This window comes from Electrophorus electricus, chromosome 13 (assembly GCF_041902795.1).
Source record: "Electrophorus electricus isolate QZ-2024a chromosome 13, ASM4190279v1, whole genome shotgun sequence".
NCBI classification, from domain to species: domain Eukaryota; kingdom Metazoa; phylum Chordata; class Actinopteri; order Gymnotiformes; family Gymnotidae; genus Electrophorus; species Electrophorus electricus.
This window is the reverse complement of record NC_137509.1, coordinates 18,529,416-18,548,438: the sequence shown is the minus strand read 5'-3', so window position 1 is coordinate 18,548,438 and position 19,023 is coordinate 18,529,416. Positions and strand designations below refer to the sequence as shown.

The following is a 19,023-nucleotide window of genomic DNA, read 5'->3' as shown; positions in this document are numbered from 1 at the left end:
AGTTTGAGTTAATTATTCACTGCACTTCAAATTTGAACATGATAGCTTGAACATAAATTAAAGGGATGCAATACAATCTTACAGCACCTGCTATTCCCTGGTACTAAAATATTTCTATTTAATCTGTACACTTCACATACAAGCTTGTCAGTTGCAGATTAAAGTAAAGTGATGCAACAAAAACTTACAGCATCTGCTATTCCCAGGTGCTAACAGATAGTTTTTTTAATTAATCACTGCATTTCACATCCTAGCATGTCATCTTGACAGTAAATTAAAGTGATTCAAGAGAAGCTTACAGCATCTCGTAGTCCAAGGTGCTAACAGATAGTTTTTGATGAATCACTGCACTTCACATTCAGGCATGTGAGTTGGAGAGTAAATGAAAGTGATGCAAAAAAAACTTACAGCATCGGCTATTCCCAGGTGCTAACAGATAGTTTTTTTTATTAATCACTGCACTTCACATTTGAGCATGTCAGCTTGAAAGTAAATTAAAGTGATGCAAGAAAAGCTTACAGCACCTGGTATTCCTAGGTAGAGTCCCACCTCAGTACTATCCAGGCCCAAACTTGCTTAGCTTCCAAGGTCAGATGAGATTGGGCGTTCTCAAGCTGGTGTAGCCGTAAGCCTTAAGCACTTACTCAAATTGCCTAATCATAGCAAATATGATCAAAGACCAATCTGACAATTTTTTTTTATTAATCCCTGCACTTGACATTCTAGAATGTTATCTTGAATGTAAATTAAATGATGCAATAAAAGCTTACAACATCTGGTATACGGAGGCACTAACAGACAGTTTTTTGATGAATCACTGCACTTCACATTCAGGCATGTGAGTTGGAGAGTAAATGAAAGTGATGCAAAAAAAACTTACAGCATCGGCTATTCCCAGGTGCTAACAGATAGTTTTTTTTATTAATCACCGCACTTCACATTTGAGCATGTCAGCTTGAAAGTAAATTAAAGTGATGCAAGAAAAGCTTACAGCACCTGGTATTCCTAGGTAGGGTCCCACCTCAGTACTATCCAGGCCCAAACTTGCTTAGCTTCCAAGGTCAGAGGAGATTGGGCGTTCTCAAGCTGGTGTGGCCGTAAGCCTTAAACCCTTACTCAAATTGCCTAATCATAGCAAATATGATCAAAGACCAATCTGACAATTTTTTTTATTAATCCCTGCACTTGACATTCTAGAATGTTATCTTGAATGTAAATTAAATGATGCAATAAAAGCTTACAACATCTGGTATACGGAGGCACTAACAGACAGTTTTTTGATGAATCACTGCACTTCACATTCAGGCATGTGAGTTGGAGAGTAAATGAAAGTGATGCAAAAAAAACTTACAGCATCTGCTATTCCCAGGTGCTAACAGATAGTTTGAGTTAATTATTCACTGCACTTCAAATTTGAACATGATAGCTTGAACATAAATTAAAGGGATGCAATACAATCTTACAGCACCTGCTATTCCCTGGTACTAAAATATTTCTATTTAATCTGTACACTTCACATACAAGCTTGTCAGTTGCAGATTAAAGTAAAGTGATGCAACAAAAACTTACAGCATCTGCTATTCCCAGGTGCTAACACATAGTTTTTTTAATTAATCACTGCATTTCACATCCTAGCATGTCATCTTGACAGTAAATTAAAGTGATTCAAGAGAAGCTTACAGCATCTCGTAGTCCAAGGTGCTAACAGATAGTTTTTGATGAATCACTGCACTTCACATTCAGGCATGTGAGTTGGAGAGTAAATGAAAGTGATGCAAAAAAAACTTACAGCATCGGCTATTCCCAGGTACTAACAGATAGTTTGAGTTAATTATTCACTGCACTTCAAATTTGAACATGATAGCTTGAACATAAATTAAAGGGATGCAATACAATCTTACAGCACCTGCTATTCCCTGGTACTAAAATATTTCTATTTAATCTGTACACTTCACATACAATCTTGTCAGTTGCAGATTAAAGTAAAGTGATGCAACAAAAACTTACAGCATCTGCTATTCCCAGGTGCTAACAGATAGTTTTTTTAATTAATCACTGCATTTCACATCCTAGCATGTCATCTTGACAGTAAATTAAAGTGATTCAAGAGAAGCTTACAGCATCTCGTAGTCCAAGGTGCTAACAGATAGTTTTTGATGAATCACTGCACTTCACATTCAGGCATGTGAGTTGGAGAGTAAATGAAAGTGATGCAAAAAAAACTTACAGCATCGGCTATTCCCAGGTGCTAACAGATAGTTTTTTTTATTAATCACTGCACTTCACATTTGAGCATGTCAGCTTGAAAGTAAATTAAAGTGATGCAAGAAAAGCTTACAGCACCTGGTATTCCTAGGTAGGGTCCCACCTCAGTACTATCCAGGCCCAAACTTGCTTAGCTTCCAAGGTCAGATGAGATTGGGCGGTCTCAAGCTGGTGTGGCCGTAAGCCTTAAACACTTACTCAAATTGCCTAATCATAGCAAATATGATCAAAGACCAATCTGACAATTTTTTTTATTAATCCCTACACTTGACATTCTAGAATGTTATCTTGAATGTAAATTAAATGATGCAATAAAAGCTTACAACATCTGGTATATGGAGGCACTAACAGACAGTTTTTTGATGAATCACTGCACTTCACATTCAGGCATGTGAGTTGGAGAGTAAATGAAAGTGATGCAAAAAAAACTTACAGCATCTGCTATTCCCAGGTGCTAACAGATAGTTTGAGTTAATTATTCACTGCACTTCAAATTTGAACATGATAGCTTGAACATAAATTAAAGGGATGCAATACAATCTTACAGCACCTGCTATTCCCTGGTACTAAAATATTTCTATTTAATCTGTACACTTCACATACAAGCTTGTCAGTTGCAGATTAAAGTAAAGTGATGCAACAAAAACTTACAGCATCTGCTATTCCCAGGTGCTAACACATAGTTTTTTTAATTAATCACTGCATTTCACATCCTAGCATGTCATCTTGACCGTAAATTAAAGTGATTCAAGAGAAGCTTACAGCATCTCGTAGTCCAAGGTGCTAACAGATAGTTTTTGATGAATCACTGCACTTCACATTCAGGCATGTGAGTTGGAGAGTAAATGAAAGTGATGCAAAAAAAACTTACAGCATCGGCTATTCCCAGGTGCTAACAGATAGTTTGAGTTAATTATTCACTGCACTTCAAATTTGAACATGATAGCTTGAACATAAATTAAAGGGATGCAATACAATCTTACACCACCTGCTATTCCCTGGTACTAAAATATTTCTATTTAATCTGTACACTTCACATACAAGCTTGTCAGTTGCAGATTAAAGTAAAGTGATGCAACAAAAACTTACAGCATCTGCTATTCCCAGGTGCTAACAGATAGTTTTTTTAATTAATCACTGCATTTCACATCCTAGCATGTCATCTTGACAGTAAATTAAAGTGATTCAAGAGAAGCTTACAGCATCTCGTAGTCCAAGGTGCTAACAGATAGTTTTTGATGAATCACTGCACTTCACATTCAGGCATGTGAGTTGGAGAGTAAATGAAAGTGATGCAAAAAAAACTTACATCGGCTATTCCCAGGTGCTAACAGATAGTTTTTTTTATTAATCACTGCACTTCACATTTGAGCATGTCAGCTTGAAAGTAAATTAAAGTGATGCAAGAAAAGCTTACAGCACCTGGTATTCCTAGGTAGGGTCCCACCTCAGTACTATCCAGGCCCAAACTTGCTTAGCTTCCAAGGTCAGATGAGATTGGGCGTTCTCAAGCTGGTGTGGCCGTAAGCCTTAAACACTTACTCAAATTTCCTAATCATAGCAAATATGATCAAAGACCAATCTGACAATTTTTTTTATTAATCCCTGCACTTGACATTCTAGAATGATATCTTGAATGTAAATTAAATGATGCAATAAAAGCTTACAACATCTGGTATACGGAGGCACTAACAGACAGTTTTTTGATGAATCACTGCACTTCACATTCAGGCATGTGAGTTGGAGAGTAAATGAAAGTGATGCAAAAAAAAACGTACAGCATCTGCTATTCCCAGGTGCTAACAGATAGTTTGAGTTAATTATTCACTGCACTTCAAATTTGAACATGATAGCTTGAACATAAATTAAAGGGATGCAATACAATCTTACAGCACCTGCTATTCCCTGGTACTAAAATATTTCTATTTAATCTGTACACTTCACATACAAGCTTGTCAGTTGCAGATTAAAGTAAAGTGATGCAACAAAAACTTACAGCATCTGCTATTCCCAGGTGCTAACAGATAGTTTTTTTAATTAATCACTGCATTTCACATCCTAGCATGTCATCTTGACAGTAAATTAAAGTGATTCAAGAGAAGCTTACAGCATCTCGTAGTCCAAGGTGCTAACAGATAGTTTTTGATGAATCACTGCACTTCACATTCAGGCATGTGAGTTGGAGAGTAAATGAAAGTGATGCAAAAAAAACTTACAGCATCGGCTATTCCCAGGTGCTAACAGATAGTTTGAGTTAATTATTCACTGCACTTCAAATTTGAACATGATAGCTTGAACATAAATTAAAGGGATGCAATACAATCTTACAGCACCTGCTATTCCCTGGTACTAAAATATTTCTATTTAATCTGTACACTTCACATACAATCTTGTCAGTTGCAGATTAAAGTAAAGTGATGCAACAAAAACTTACAGCATCTGCTATTCCCAGGTGCTAACAGATAGTTTTTTTAATTAATCACTGCACTTCACATCCTAGCATGTCATCTTGACAGTAAATTAAAGTGATTCAAGAGAAGCTTACAGCATCTCGTAGTCCAAGGTGCTAACAGATAGTTTTTGATGAATCACTGCACTTCACATTCAGGCATGTGAGTTGGAGAGTAAATGAAAGTGATGCAAAAAAAACTTACAACATCGGCTATTCCCAGGTGCTAACAGATAGTTTTTTTTATTAATCACTGCACTTCACATTTGAGCATGTCAGCTTGAAAGTAAATTAAAGTGATGCAAGAAAATCTTACAGCACCTGGTATTCCTAGGTAGGGTCCCACCTCAGTACTATCCAGGCCCAAACTTGCTTAGCTTCCAAGGTCAGATGAGATTGGGCGTTCTCAAGCTGGTGTGGCCGTAAGCCTTAAACACTTACTCAAATTTCCTAATCATAGCAAATATGATCAAAGACCAATCTGACAATTTTTTTTATTAATCCCTGCACTTGACATTCTAGAATGTTATCTTGAATGTAAATTAAATGATGCAATAAAAGCTTACAACATCTGGTATACGGAGGCACTAACAGACAGTTTTTTGATGAATCACTGCACTTCACATTCAGGCATGTGAGTTGGAGAGTAAATGAAAGTGATGCAAAAAAAAGTACAGCATCTGCTATTCCCAGGTGCTAACAGATAGTTTGAGTTAATTATTCACTGCACTTCAAATTTGAACATGATAGCTTGAACATAAATTAAAGGGATGCAATACAATCATACAGCACCTGCTATTCCCTGGTACTAAAATATTTCTATTTAATCTGTACACTTCACATACAAGCTTGTCAGTTGCAGATTAAAGTAAAGTGATGCAACAAAAACTTACAGCATCTGCTATTCCCAGGTGCTAACAGATAGTTTTTTTAATTAATCACTGCATTTCACATCCTAGCATGTCATCTTGACAGTAAATTAAAGTGATTCAAGAGAAGCTTACAGCATCTCGTAGTCCAAGGTGCTAACAGATAGTTTTTGATGAATCACTGCACTTCACATTCAGGCATGTGAGTTGGAGAGTAAATGAAAGTGATGCAAAAAAAACTTACAGCATCGGCTATTCCCAGGTGCTAACAGATAGATTTTTTTATTAATCACTGCACTTCACATTTGAGCATGTCAGCTTGAAAGTAAATTAAAGTGATGCAAGAAAAGCTTACAGCACCTGGTATTCCTAGGTAGGGTCCCACCTCAATACTATCCAGGCCCAAACTTGCTTAGCTTCCAAGGTCAGATGAGATTGGACGTTCTCAAGCTGGTGTGGCCGTAAGCCTTAAACACTTACTCAAATTGCCTAATCATAGCAAATATGATCAAAGACCAATCTGACAATTTTTTTTATTAATCCCTGCACTTGACATTCTAGAATGTTATCTTGAATGTAATTAAATGATGCAATAAAAGCTTACAATACGGAGCTGGTAAACGGAGGCACTAATTATTCACTGCACTTCAAATTTGAACATGATAGCTTGAACATAAATTAAAGGGATGCAATACAATCTTACAGCACCTGCTATTCCCTGGTACTAAAATATTTCTATTTAATCTGTACACTTCACATACAAGCTTGTCAGTTGCAGATTAAAGTAAAGTGATTCAACAAAAACTTACAGCATCTGCTATTCCCAGGTGCTAACAGATAGTTTTTTTAATTAATCACTGCATTTCACATCCTAGCATGTCATCTTGACAGTAAATTAAAGTGATGCAAGAGAAGCTTACAGCATCTCGTAGTCCAAGGTGCTAACATATAGTTTTTTGATGAATCACTGCACTTCACATTCAGGCATGTGAGTTGGAGAGTAAATGAAAGTGATGCAAAAAAAACTTACAGCATCGGCTATTCCCAGGTGCTAACAGATAGTTTTTTTTATTAATCACTGCACTTCACATTTGAGCATGTCAGCTTGAAAGTAAATTAAAGTGATGCAAGAAGAGCTTACAGCACCTGGTATTCCTAGGTAGAGTCCCACCTCAGTACTATCCAGGCCCAACCTTGCTTAGCTTCCAAGGTCAGATGAGATTGGGCGTTCTCAAGCTGGTGTGGCCGTAAGCCTTAAACACTTACTCAAATTGCCTAATCATAGCAAATATGATCAAAGACCAATCTGACAATTTTTTTTATTAATCCCTGCACTTGACATTCTAGAATGTTATCTTGAATGTAATTAAATGATGCAATAAAAGCTTACAATACGGAGCTGGTATACGGAGGCACTAATTATTCACTGCACTTCAAATTTGAACATGATAGCTTGAACATAAATTAAAGGGATGCAATACAATCTTACAGCACCTGCTATTCCCTGGTACTAAAATATTTCTATTTAATCTGTACACTTCACATACAAGCTTGTCAGTTGCAGATTAAAGTAAAGTGATTCAACAAAAACTTACAGCATCTGCTATTCCCAGGTGCTAACAGATAGTTTTTTTAATTAATCACTGCATTTCACATCCTAGCATGTCATCTTGACAGTAAATTAAAGTGATGCAAGAGAAGCTTACAGCATCTCGTAGTCCAAGGTGCTAACATATAGTTTTTTGATGAATCACTGCACTTCACATTCAGGCATGTGAGTTGGAGAGTAAATGAAAGTGATGCAAAAAAAACTTACAGCATCGGCTATTCCCAGGTGCTAACAGATAGTTTTTTTTATTAATCACTGCACTTCACATTTGAGCATGTCAGCTTGAAAGTAAATTAAAGTGATGCAAGAAGAGCTTACAGCACCTGGTATTCCTAGGTAGAGTCCCACCTCAGTACTATCCAGGCCCAACCTTGCTTAGCTTCCAAGGTCAGATGAGATTGGGCGTTCTCAAGCTGGTATGGCCGTAAGCCTTAAACACTTACTCAAATTGCCTAATCATAGCAAATATGATCAAAGACCAATCTGACAATTTTTTTTATTAATCCCTGCACTTGACATTCTAGAATGTTATCTTGAATGTAATTAAATGATGCAATAAAAGCTTACAATACGGAGCTGGTATACGGAGGCACTAATTATTCACTGCACTTCAAATTTGAACATGATAGCTTGAACATAAATTAAAGGGATGCAATACAATCTTACAGCACCTGCTATTCCCTGGTACTAAAATATTTCTATTTAATCTGTACACTTCACATACAAGCTTGTCAGTTGCAGATTAAAGTAAAGTGATGCAACAAAAACTTACAGCATCTGCTATTCCCAGGTGCTAACAGATAGTTTTTTTAATTAATCACTGCATTTCACATCCTAGCATGTCATCTTGACAGTAAATTAAAGTGATGCAAGAGAAGCTTACAGCATCTCGTAGTCCAAGGTGCTAACATATAGTTTTTTGATGAATCACTGCACTTCACATTCAGGCATGTGAGTTGGAGAGTAAATGAAAGTGATGCAAAAAAAACTTACAGCATCTGCTATTCCCAGGTGCTAACAGATAGTTTGAGTTAATTATTCACTGCACTTCAAATTTGAACATGATAGCTTGAACATAAATTAAAGGGATGCAATACAATCTTACAGCACCTGCTATTCCCTGGTACTAAAATATTTCTATTTAATCTGTACACTTCACATACAAGCTTGTCAGTTGCAGATTAAAGTAAAGTGATGCAACAAAAACTTACAGCATCTGCTATTCCCAGGTGCTAACAGATAGTTTTTTTAATTAATCACTGCATTTCACATCCTAGCATGTCATCTTGACAGTAAATTAAAGTGATGCAAGAGAAGCTTACAGCATCTCGTAGTCCAAGGTGCTAACATATAGTTTTTTGATGAATCACTGCACTTCACATTCAGGCATGTGAGTTGGAGAGTAAATGAAAGTGATGCAAAAAAAACTTACAGCATCTGCTATTCCCAGGTGCTAACAGATAGTTTGAGTTAATTATTCACTGCACTTCAAATTTGAACATGATAGCTTGAACATAAATTAAAGGGATGCAATACAATCTTACAGCACCTGCTATTCCCTGGTACTAAAATATTTATTATTAATCTGTACACTTCACATACAAGCTTGTCAGTTGCAGATTAAAGTAAAGTGATGCAACAAAAACTTACAGCATCTGCTATTCCCAGGTGCTAACAGATAGTTTTTTTAATTAATCACTGCATTTCACATCCTAGCATGTCATCTTGACAGTAAATTAAAGTGATGCAAGAGAAGCTTACAGCATCTCGTAGTCCAAGGTGCTAACATATAGTTTTTTGATGAATCACTGCACTTCACATTCAGGCATGTGAGTTGGAGAGTAAATGAAAGTGATGCAAAAAAAACTTACAGCATCTGCTATTCCCAGGTGCTAACAGATAGTTTGAGTTAATTATTCACTGCACTTCAAATTTGAACATGATAGCTTGAACATAAATTAAAGGGATGCAATACAATCTTACAGCACCTGGTATTCCTAGGTAGGGTCCCACCTCAGTACTATTCAGGCCCAAACTTGCTTAGCTTCCAAGGTCAGATGAGATTGGGCGTTCTCAAGCTGGTGTGGCCGTAAACCTTAAACACTTGCTCAAATTGCCTAATCATAGCAAATATGATCAAAGACCAATCTGACAATTTTTTTTATTAATCCCTGCACTTGACATTCTAGAATGTTATCTTGAATGTAATTAAATAATGCAATAAAAGCTTACAATACGGAGCTGGTATACGGAGGCACTAATTATTCACTGCACTTCAAATTTGAACATGATAGCTTGAACATAAATTAAAGGGATGCAAACAATCTTACAGCACCTGCTATTCCCTGGTACTAAAATATTTCTATTTAATCTGTACACTTCACATACAAGCTTGTCAGTTGCAGATTAAAGTAAAGTGATGCAACAAAAACTTACAGCATCTGCTATTCCCAGGTGCTAACAGATAGTTTTTTTAATTAATCACTGCATTTCACATCCTAGCATGTCATCTTGACAGTAAATTAAAGTGATGCAAGAGAAGCTTACAGCATCTCGTAGTCCAAGGTGCTAACATATAGTTTTTTGATGAATCACTGCACTTCACATTCAGGCATGTGAGTTGGAGAGTAAATGAAAGTGATGCAAAAAAAACTTACAGCATCTGCTATTCCCAGGTGCTAACAGATAGTTTGAGTTAATTATTCACTGCACTTCAAATTTGAACATGATAGCTTGAACATAAATTAAAGGGATGCAATACAATCTTACAGCACCTGCTATTCCCTGGTACTAAAATATTTCTTTTTAATCTGTCCACTTCACATACAAGCTTGTCAGTTGCAGATTAAAGTAAAGTGATGCAACAAAAACTTACAGCATCTGCTATTCCCAGGTGCTAACAGATAGATTTTTTAATTAATCACTGCATTTCACATCTTAGCATGTCATCTTGACAGTAAATTAAAGTGATGCAAGAGAAGCTTACAGCATCTCATAGTCCAAGGTGCTAACAGATAGTTTTTTGATGAATCACTGCACTTCACATTCAGGCATGTGAGTTGGAGGGTAAATGAAAGTGATGCAAAAAAAACTTACAGCATCTGCTATTGCCAGGTGCTAACAGATAGTTTTTTTTATTAATCACTGCACTTCACATTTGAGCATGTCAGCTTGAAAGTAAATTAAAGTGATGCAAGAAAGGCTTACAGCACCCGGTATTCCTAGGTAGGGTCCCACCTCAGTACTATCCAGGCCCAAACTTGCTTAGCTTCCAAGGTCAAATGAGATTGGGCATTCTCAAGCTGGTGTGGCCGTAAGCCTTAAACACTTACTCAAATTGCCTAATCATAGCAAATATGATCAAAGACCAATCTGACAATTTTTTTTATTAATCCCTGCAATTGACATTCTAGAATGTTATCTTGAATGTAAATTAAATGATGCAATAAAAGCTTACAACATCTGGTATACGGAGGCACTAACAGACAGTTTTTTGATGAATCACTGCACTTCACATTCAGGCATGTGAGTTGGAGAGTAAATGAAAATGATGCAAAAAAAACTTACAGCATCTGCTATTCCCAGGTGCTAACAGATAGTTTGAGTTAATTATTCACTGCACTTCAAATTTGAACATGATAGCTTGAACATAAATTAAAGGGATGCAATACAATCTTACAGCACCTGCTATTCCCTGGTACTAAAATATTTCTATTTAATCTGTACACTTCACATACAAGCTTGTCAGTTGCAGATTAAAGTAAAGCGATGCAACAAAAACTTACAGCATTTGCTATTCCCAGGTGCTAACAGATAGTTTTTTTAATTAATCACTGCACTTCACATCCTAGCATGTCATCTTGAAAGTAAATTAAAGTGATGCAAGAGAAGCTTACAGCATCTCGTAGTCCAAGGTGCTAACAGATAGATTTTTGAGGAATCACTGCACTTCACATTCAGGCATGTGAGTTGGAGAGTAAATGAAAGTGATGCAAAAAAAACTTACAGCATCTGCTATTCCCAGGTGCTAACAGATAGTTTTTTTTATTAATCATTGCACTTCACATTTGAGCATGTCAGCTTGAAAGTAAATTAAAGTGATGCAAGAAAAGCTTACAGCACCTGGTATACATAGGTAGGGTCCCACCTCAGTACTATCCAGGCCCAAAGTTGCTTAGCTTCCAAGGTCAGATGAGATTGGGCGTTCTCAAGCTGGTATGGCCGTAAGCCTTAAACACTTACTCAAATTGCCTAATCATAGCAAATATGATCAAAGACCAATCTGACAATTTTTTTTATTAATCCCTGCACTTGACATTCTAGAATGTTATCTTGAATGTAATTAAATGATGCAATAAAAGCTTACAATACGGAGCTGGTATACGGAGGCACTAATTATTCACTGCACTTCAAATTTGAACATGATAGCTTGAACATAAATTAAAGGGATGCAAACAATCTTACAGCACCTGCTATTCCCTGGTACTAAAATTTTTCTATTTAATCTGTACACTTCACATACAAGCTTGTCAGTTGCAGATTAAAGTAAAGTGATGCAACAAAAACTTACAGCATCTGCTATTCCCAGGTGCTAACAGATAGTTTTTTTAATTAATCACTGCATTTCACATCCTAGCATGTCATCTTGACAGTAAATTAAAGTGATGCAAGAGAAGCTTACAGTATCTCGTAGTCCAAGGTGCTAACATATAGTTTTTTGATGAATCACTGCACTTCACATTCAGGCATGTGAGTTGGAGAGTAAATGAAAGTGATGCAAAAAAAACTTACAGCATCTGCTATTCCCAGGTGCTAACAGATAGTTTGAGTTAATTATTCACTGCACTTCAAATTTGAACATGATAGCTTGAACATAAATTAAAGGGATGCAATACAATCTTACAGCACCTGCTATTCCCTGGTACTAAAATATTTCTTTTTAATCTGTCCACTTCACATACAAGCTTGTCAGTTGCAGATTAAAGTAAAGTGATGCAACAAAAACTTACAGCATCTGCTATTCCCAGGTGCTAACAGATAGATTTTTTAATTAATCACTGCATTTCACATCTTAGCATGTCATCTTGACAGTAAATTAAAGTGATGCAAGAGAAGCTTACAGCATCTCATAGTCCAAGGTGCTAACAGATAGTTTTTTGATGAATCACTGCACTTCACATTCAGGCATGTGAGTTGGAGGGTAAATGAAAGTGATGCAAAAAAAACTTACAGCATCTGCTATTGCCAGGTGCTAACAGATAGTTTTTTTTATTAATCACTGCACTTCACATTTGAGCATGTCAGCTTGAAAGTAAATTAAAGTGATGCAAGAAAGGCTTACAGCACCCGGTATTCCTAGGTAGGGTCCCACCTCAGTACTATCCAGGCCCAAACTTGCTTAGCTTCCAAGGTCAAATGAGATTGGGCATTCTCAAGCTGGTGTGGCCGTAAGCCTTAAACACTTACTCAAATTGCCTAATCATAGCAAATATGATCAAAGACCAATCTGACAATTTTTTTTATTAATCCCTGCAATTGACATTCTAGAATGTTATCTTGAATGTAAATTAAATGATGCAATAAAAGCTTACAACATCTGGTATACGGAGGCACTAACAGACAGTTTTTTGATGAATCACTGCACTTCACATTCAGGCATGTGAGTTGGAGAGTAAATGAAAATGATGCAAAAAAAACTTACAGCATCTGCTATTCCCAGGTGCTAACAGATAGTTTGAGTTAATTATTCACTGCACTTCAAATTTGAACATGATAGCTTGAACATAAATTAAAGGGATGCAATACAATCTTACAGCACCTGCTATTCCCTGGTACTAAAATATTTCTATTTAATCTGTACACTTCACATACAAGCTTGTCAGTTGCAGATTAAAGTAAAGCGATGCAACAAAAACTTACAGCATTTGCTATTCCCAGGTGCTAACAGATAGTTTTTTTAATTAATCACTGCACTTCACATCCTAGCATGTCATCTTGAAAGTAAATTAAAGTGATGCAAGAGAAGCTTACAGCATCTCGTAGTCCAAGGTGCTAACAGATAGATTTTTGAGGAATCACTGCACTTCACATTCAGGCATGTGAGTTGGAGAGTAAATGAAAGTGATGCAAAAAAAACTTACAGCATCTGCTATTCCCAGGTGCTAACAGATAGTTTTTTTTATTAATCATTGCACTTCACATTTGAGCATGTCAGCTTGAAAGTAAATTAAAGTGATGCAAGAAAAGCTTACAGCACCTGGTATACATAGGTAGGGTCCCACCTCAGTACTATCCAGGCCCAAAGTTGCTTAGCTTCCAAGGTCAGATGAGATTGGGCGTTCTCAAGCTGGTGTGGCCGTAAACCTTAAACACTTACACAAATTGCCTAATCATAGCAAATATGATCAAAGACCAATCTGACAATTTTTTTTATTAATCCCTGCACTTGACATTCTAGAATGTTATCTTGAATGTAATTAAATAATGCAATAAAAGCTTACAATACGGAGCTGGTATACGGAGGCACTAATTATTCACTGCACTTCAAATTTGAACATGATAGCTTGAACATAAAGTAAAGGGATGCAAACAATCTTACAGCACCTGCTATTCCCTGGTACTAAAATATTTCTATTTAATCTGTACACTTCACATACAAGCTTGTCAGTTGCAGATTAAAGTAAAGTGATGCAACAAAAACTTACAGCATCTGCTATTCCCAGGTGCTAACAGATAGTTTTTTTAATTAATCACTGCATTTCACATCCTAGCATGTCATCTTGACAGTAAATTAAAGTGATGCAAGAGAAGCTTACAGCATCTCGTAGTCCAAGGTGCTAACATATAGTTTTTTGATGAATCACTGCACTTCACATTCAGGCATGTGAGTTGGAGAGTAAATGAAAGTGATGCAAAAAAAACTTACAGCATCTGCTATTCCCAGGTGCTAACAGATAGTTTGAGTTAATTATTCACTGCACTTCAAATTTGAACATGATAGCTTGAACATAAATTAAAGGGATGCAATACAATCTTACAGCACCTGCTATTCCCTGGTACTAAAATATTTCTTTTTAATCTGTCCACTTCACATACAAGCTTGTCAGTTGCAGATTAAAGTAAAGTGATGCAACAAAAACTTACAGCATCTGCTATTCCCAGGTGCTAACAGATAGATTTTTTAATTAATCACTGCATTTCACATCTTAGCATGTCATCTTGACAGTAAATTAAAGTGATGCAAGAGAAGCTTACAGCATCTCATAGTCCAAGGTGCTAACAGATAGTTTTTTGATGAATCACTGCACTTCACATTCAGGCATGTGAGTTGGAGGGTAAATGAAAGTGATGCAAAAAAAACTTACAGCATCTGCTATTGCCAGGTGCTAACAGATAGTTTTTTTTATTAATCACTGCACTTCACATTTGAGCATGTCAGCTTGAAAGTAAATTAAAGTGATGCAAGAAAGGCTTACAGCACCCGGTATTCCTAGGTAGGGTCCCACCTCAGTACTATCCAGGCCCAAACTTGCTTACCTTCCAAGGTCAAATGAGATTGGGCATTCTCAAGCTGGTGTGGCCGTAAGCCTTAAACACTTACTCAAATTGCCTAATCATAGCAAATATGATCAAAGACCAATCTGACAATTTTTTTTATTAATCCCTGCAATTGACATTCTAGAATGTTATCTTGAATGTAAATTAAATGATGCAATAAAAGCTTACAACATCTGGTATACGGAGGCACTAACAGACAGTTTTTTGATGAATCACTGCACTTCACATTCAGGCATGTGAGTTGGAGAGTAAATGAAAATGATGCAAAAAAAACTTACAGCATCTGCTATTCCCAGGTGCTAACAGATAGTTTGAGTTAATTATTCACTGCACTTCAAATTTGAACATGATAGCTTGAACATAAATTAAAGGGATGCAATACAATCTTACAGCACCTGCTATTCCCTGGTACTAAAATATTTCTATTTAATCTGTACACTTCACATACAAGCTTGTCAGTTGCAGATTAAAGTAAAGCGATGCAACAAAAACTTACAGCATTTGCTATTCCCAGGTGCTAACAGATAGTTTTTTTAATTAATCACTGCACTTCACATCCTAGCATGTCATCTTGAAAGTAAATTAAAGTGATGCAAGAGAAGCTTACAGCATCTCGTAGTCCAAGGTGCTAACAGATAGATTTTTGAGGAATCACTGCACTTCACATTCAGGCATGTGAGTTGGAGAGTAAATGAAAGTGATGCAAAAAAAACTTACAGCATCTGCTATTCCCAGGTGCTAACAGATAGTTTTTTTTATTAATCATTGCACTTCACATTTGAGCATGTCAGCTTGAAAGTAAATTAAAGTGATGCAAGAAAGGCTTACAGCACCCGGTATTCCTAGGTAGGGTCCCACCTCAGTACTATCCAGGCCCAAACTTGCTTACCTTCCAAGGTCAAATGAGATTGGGCATTCTCAAGCTGGTGTGGCCGTAAGCCTTAAACACTTACTCAAATTGCCTAATCATAGCAAATATGATCAAAGACCAATCTGACAATTTTTTTTATTAATCCCTGCAATTGACATTCTAGAATGTTATCTTGAATGTAAATTAAATGATGCAATAAAAGCTTACAACATCTGGTATACGGAGGCACTAACAGACAGTTTTTTGATGAATCACTGCACTTCACATTCAGGCATGTGAGTTGGAGAGTAAATGAAAATGATGCAAAAAAAACTTACAGCATCTGCTATTCCCAGGTGCTAACAGATAGTTTGAGTTAATTATTCACTGCACTTCAAATTTGAACATGATAGCTTGAACATAAATTAAAGGGATGCAATACAATCTTACAGCACCTGCTATTCCCTGGTACTAAAATATTTCTATTTAATCTGTACACTTCACATACAAGCTTGTCAGTTGCAGATTAAAGTAAAGCGATGCAACAAAAACTTACAGCATTTGCTATTCCCAGGTGCTAACAGATAGTTTTTTTAATTAATCACTGCACTTCACATCCTAGCATGTCATCTTGAAAGTAAATTAAAGTGATGCAAGAGAAGCTTACAGCATCTCGTAGTCCAAGGTGCTAACAGATAGATTTTTGAGGAATCACTGCACTTCACATTCAGGCATGTGAGTTGGAGAGTAAATGAAAGTGATGCAAAAAAAACTTACAGCATCTGCTATTCCCAGGTGCTAACAGATAGTTTTTTTTATTAATCATTGCACTTCACATTTGAGCATGTCAGCTTGAAAGTAAATTAAAGTGATGCAAGAAAAGCTTACAGCACCTGGTATACATAGGTAGGGTCCCACCTCAGTACTATCCAGGCCCAAAGTTGCTTAGCTTCCAAGGTCAGATGAGATTGGGCGTTCTCAAGCTGGTATGGCCGTAAGCCTTAAACACTTACTCAAATTGCCTAATCATAGCAAATATGATCAAAGACCAATCTGACAATTTTTTTTATTAATCCCTGCACTTGACATTCTAGAATGTTATCTTGAATGTAATTAAATGATGCAATAAAAGCTTACAATACGGAGCTGGTATACGGAGGCACTAATTATTCACTGCACTTCAAATTTGAACATGATAGCTTGAACATAAATTAAAGGGATGCAAACAATCTTACAGCACCTGCTATTCCCTGGTACTAAAATTTTTCTATTTAATCTGTACACTTCACATACAAGCTTGTCAGTTGCAGATTAAAGTAAAGTGATGCAACAAAAACTTACAGCATCTGCTATTCCCAGGTGCTAACAGATAGTTTTTTTAATTAATCACTGCATTTCACATCCTAGCATGTCATCTTGACAGTAAATTAAAGTGATGCAAGAGAAGCTTACAGTATCTCGTAGTCCAAGGTGCTAACATATAGTTTTTTGATGAATCACTGCACTTCACATTCAGGCATGTGAGTTGGAGAGTAAATGAAAGTGATGCAAAAAAAACTTACAGCATCTGCTATTCCCAGGTGCTAACAGATAGTTTGAGTTAATTATTCACTGCACTTCAAATTTGAACATGATAGCTTGAACATAAATTAAAGGGATGCAATACAATCTTACAGCACCTGGTATTCCTAGGTAGGGTCCCACCTCAGTACTATCCAGGCCCAAACTTGCTTAGCTTCCAAGGTCAGATGAGATTGGGCGTTCTCAAGCTGGTGTGGCCGTAAACCTTAAACACTTACTCAAATTGCCTAATCATAGCAAATATGATCAAAGACCAATCTGACAATTTTTTTTATTAATCCCTGCACTTGACATTCTAGAATGTTATCTTGAATGTAATTAAATGATGCAATAAAAGCTTACAATACGGAGCTGGTATACGGAGGCACTAATTATTCACTGCACTTCAAATTTGAACATGATAGCTTGAACATAAATTAAAGGGATGCAAACAATCTTACAGCACCTGCTATTCCCTGGTACTAAAATATTTCTATTTAATCTGTACACTTCACATACAAGATTGTCAGTTGCAGATTAAAGTAAAGTGATGCAACAAAAACTTACAGCATCTGCTATTCCCAGGTGCTAACAGATAGTTTTTTTAATTAATCACTGCATTTCACATCCTAGCATGTCATCTTGACAGTAAATTAAAGTGATGCAAGAGAAGCTTACAGCATCTCGTAGTCCAAGGTGCTAACATATAGTTTTTTGATGAATCACTGCACTTCACATTCAGGCATGTGAGTTGGAGAGTAAATGAAAGTGATGCAAAAAAAACTTACAGCATCTGCTATTCCCAGGTGCTAACAGATAGTTTGAGTTAATTATTCACTGCACTTCAAATTTGAACATGATAGCTTGAACATAAATTAAAGGGATGCAATACAATCTTACAGCACCTGCTATTCCCTGGTACTAAAATATTTCTTTTTAATCTGTCCACTTCACATACAAGCTTGTCAGTTGCAGATTAAAGTAAAGTGATGCAACAAAAACTTACAGCTTCTGCTATTCCCAGGTGCTAACAGATAGTTTTTTTAATTAATCACTGCATTTCACATCTTAGCATGTCATCTTGACAGTAAATTAAAGTGATGCAAGAGAAGCTTACAGCATCTCATAGTCCAAGGTGCTAACAGATAGTTTTTTGATGAATCACTGCACTTCACATTCAGGCATGTGAGTTGGAGGGTAAATGAAAGTGATGCAAAAAAAACTTACAGCATCTGCTATTGCCAGGTGCTAACAGATAGTTTTTTTTATTAATCACTGCACTTCACATTTGAGCATGTCAGCTTGAAAGTAAATTAAAGTGATGCAAGAAAGGCTTACAGCACCTGGTATTCCTAGGTAGGGTCCCACCTCAGTACTATCCAGGCCCAAACTTGCTTAGCTTCCAAGGTCAAATGAGATTGGGCATTCTCAAGCTGGTGTGGCCGTAAGCCTTAAACACTTACTCAAATTGCCTAATCATAGCAAATATGATCAAAGACCAATCTGACAATTTTTTTTATTAATCCCTGCAATTGACATTCTAGAATGTTATCTTGAATGTAAATTAAATGATGCAATAAAAGCTTACAACATCTGGTATACGGAGGCACTAACAGACAGTTTTTTGATGAATCACTGCACTTCACATTCAGGCATGTGAGTTGGAGAGTAAATGAAAATGATGCAAAAAAAACTTACAGCATCTGCTATTCCCAGGTGCTAACAGATAGTTTGAGTTAATTATTCACTGCACTTCAAATTTGAACATGATAGCTTGAACATAAATTAAAGGGATGCAATACAATCTTACAGCACCTGCTATTCCCTGGTACTAAAATATTTCTATTTAATCTGTACACTTCAC

At 36.5% G+C, this 19,023-nt stretch overlaps 2 non-coding genes and 16 pseudogenes across 2 annotated transcripts; all 18 read right to left on the bottom strand.

Moving 5' to 3' along the window:
* Positions 1-512: 512 nt before the first annotated feature.
* Positions 513-631, bottom strand: LOC145647008 (5S ribosomal RNA; annotated as a pseudogene).
* Positions 632-984: 353 nt separating this feature from the next.
* On the bottom strand, positions 985-1,103 carry LOC145648161 (5S ribosomal RNA; annotated as a pseudogene).
* A 1,228-nt stretch (positions 1,104-2,331) lies between these two features.
* On the bottom strand, positions 2,332-2,450 carry LOC145647301 (5S ribosomal RNA; annotated as a pseudogene).
* Positions 2,451-3,675: 1,225 nt separating this feature from the next.
* Positions 3,676-3,794, bottom strand: LOC145647502 (5S ribosomal RNA). Its single transcript, XR_014116342.1, has one exon. It is a non-coding gene; the product is annotated as a 5S ribosomal RNA (ribosomal RNA).
* Positions 3,795-5,023: 1,229 nt separating this feature from the next.
* Positions 5,024-5,142, bottom strand: LOC145648257 (5S ribosomal RNA; annotated as a pseudogene).
* Positions 5,143-5,931: 789 nt separating this feature from the next.
* LOC145649661 (5S ribosomal RNA) lies at positions 5,932-6,050 on the bottom strand (annotated as a pseudogene).
* A 667-nt stretch (positions 6,051-6,717) lies between these two features.
* Positions 6,718-6,836, bottom strand: LOC145647775 (5S ribosomal RNA; annotated as a pseudogene).
* A 667-nt stretch (positions 6,837-7,503) lies between these two features.
* LOC145643777 (5S ribosomal RNA) lies at positions 7,504-7,622 on the bottom strand. The gene has a single exon (XR_014116077.1). It is a non-coding gene; the product is annotated as a 5S ribosomal RNA (ribosomal RNA).
* A 1,546-nt stretch (positions 7,623-9,168) lies between these two features.
* On the bottom strand, positions 9,169-9,287 carry LOC145649389 (5S ribosomal RNA; annotated as a pseudogene).
* Positions 9,288-10,392: 1,105 nt separating this feature from the next.
* On the bottom strand, positions 10,393-10,511 carry LOC145648301 (5S ribosomal RNA; annotated as a pseudogene).
* A 791-nt stretch (positions 10,512-11,302) lies between these two features.
* Positions 11,303-11,421, bottom strand: LOC145650188 (5S ribosomal RNA; annotated as a pseudogene).
* Positions 11,422-12,526: 1,105 nt separating this feature from the next.
* Positions 12,527-12,645, bottom strand: LOC145648300 (5S ribosomal RNA; annotated as a pseudogene).
* Positions 12,646-13,436: 791 nt separating this feature from the next.
* On the bottom strand, positions 13,437-13,555 carry LOC145643971 (5S ribosomal RNA; annotated as a pseudogene).
* Positions 13,556-14,660: 1,105 nt separating this feature from the next.
* LOC145649248 (5S ribosomal RNA) lies at positions 14,661-14,779 on the bottom strand (annotated as a pseudogene).
* A 791-nt stretch (positions 14,780-15,570) lies between these two features.
* LOC145649247 (5S ribosomal RNA) lies at positions 15,571-15,689 on the bottom strand (annotated as a pseudogene).
* A 791-nt stretch (positions 15,690-16,480) lies between these two features.
* LOC145650186 (5S ribosomal RNA) lies at positions 16,481-16,599 on the bottom strand (annotated as a pseudogene).
* Positions 16,600-17,266: 667 nt separating this feature from the next.
* Positions 17,267-17,385, bottom strand: LOC145648971 (5S ribosomal RNA; annotated as a pseudogene).
* A 1,105-nt stretch (positions 17,386-18,490) lies between these two features.
* On the bottom strand, positions 18,491-18,609 carry LOC145647675 (5S ribosomal RNA; annotated as a pseudogene).
* Between the last annotated feature and the right edge of the window lie 414 nt (positions 18,610-19,023).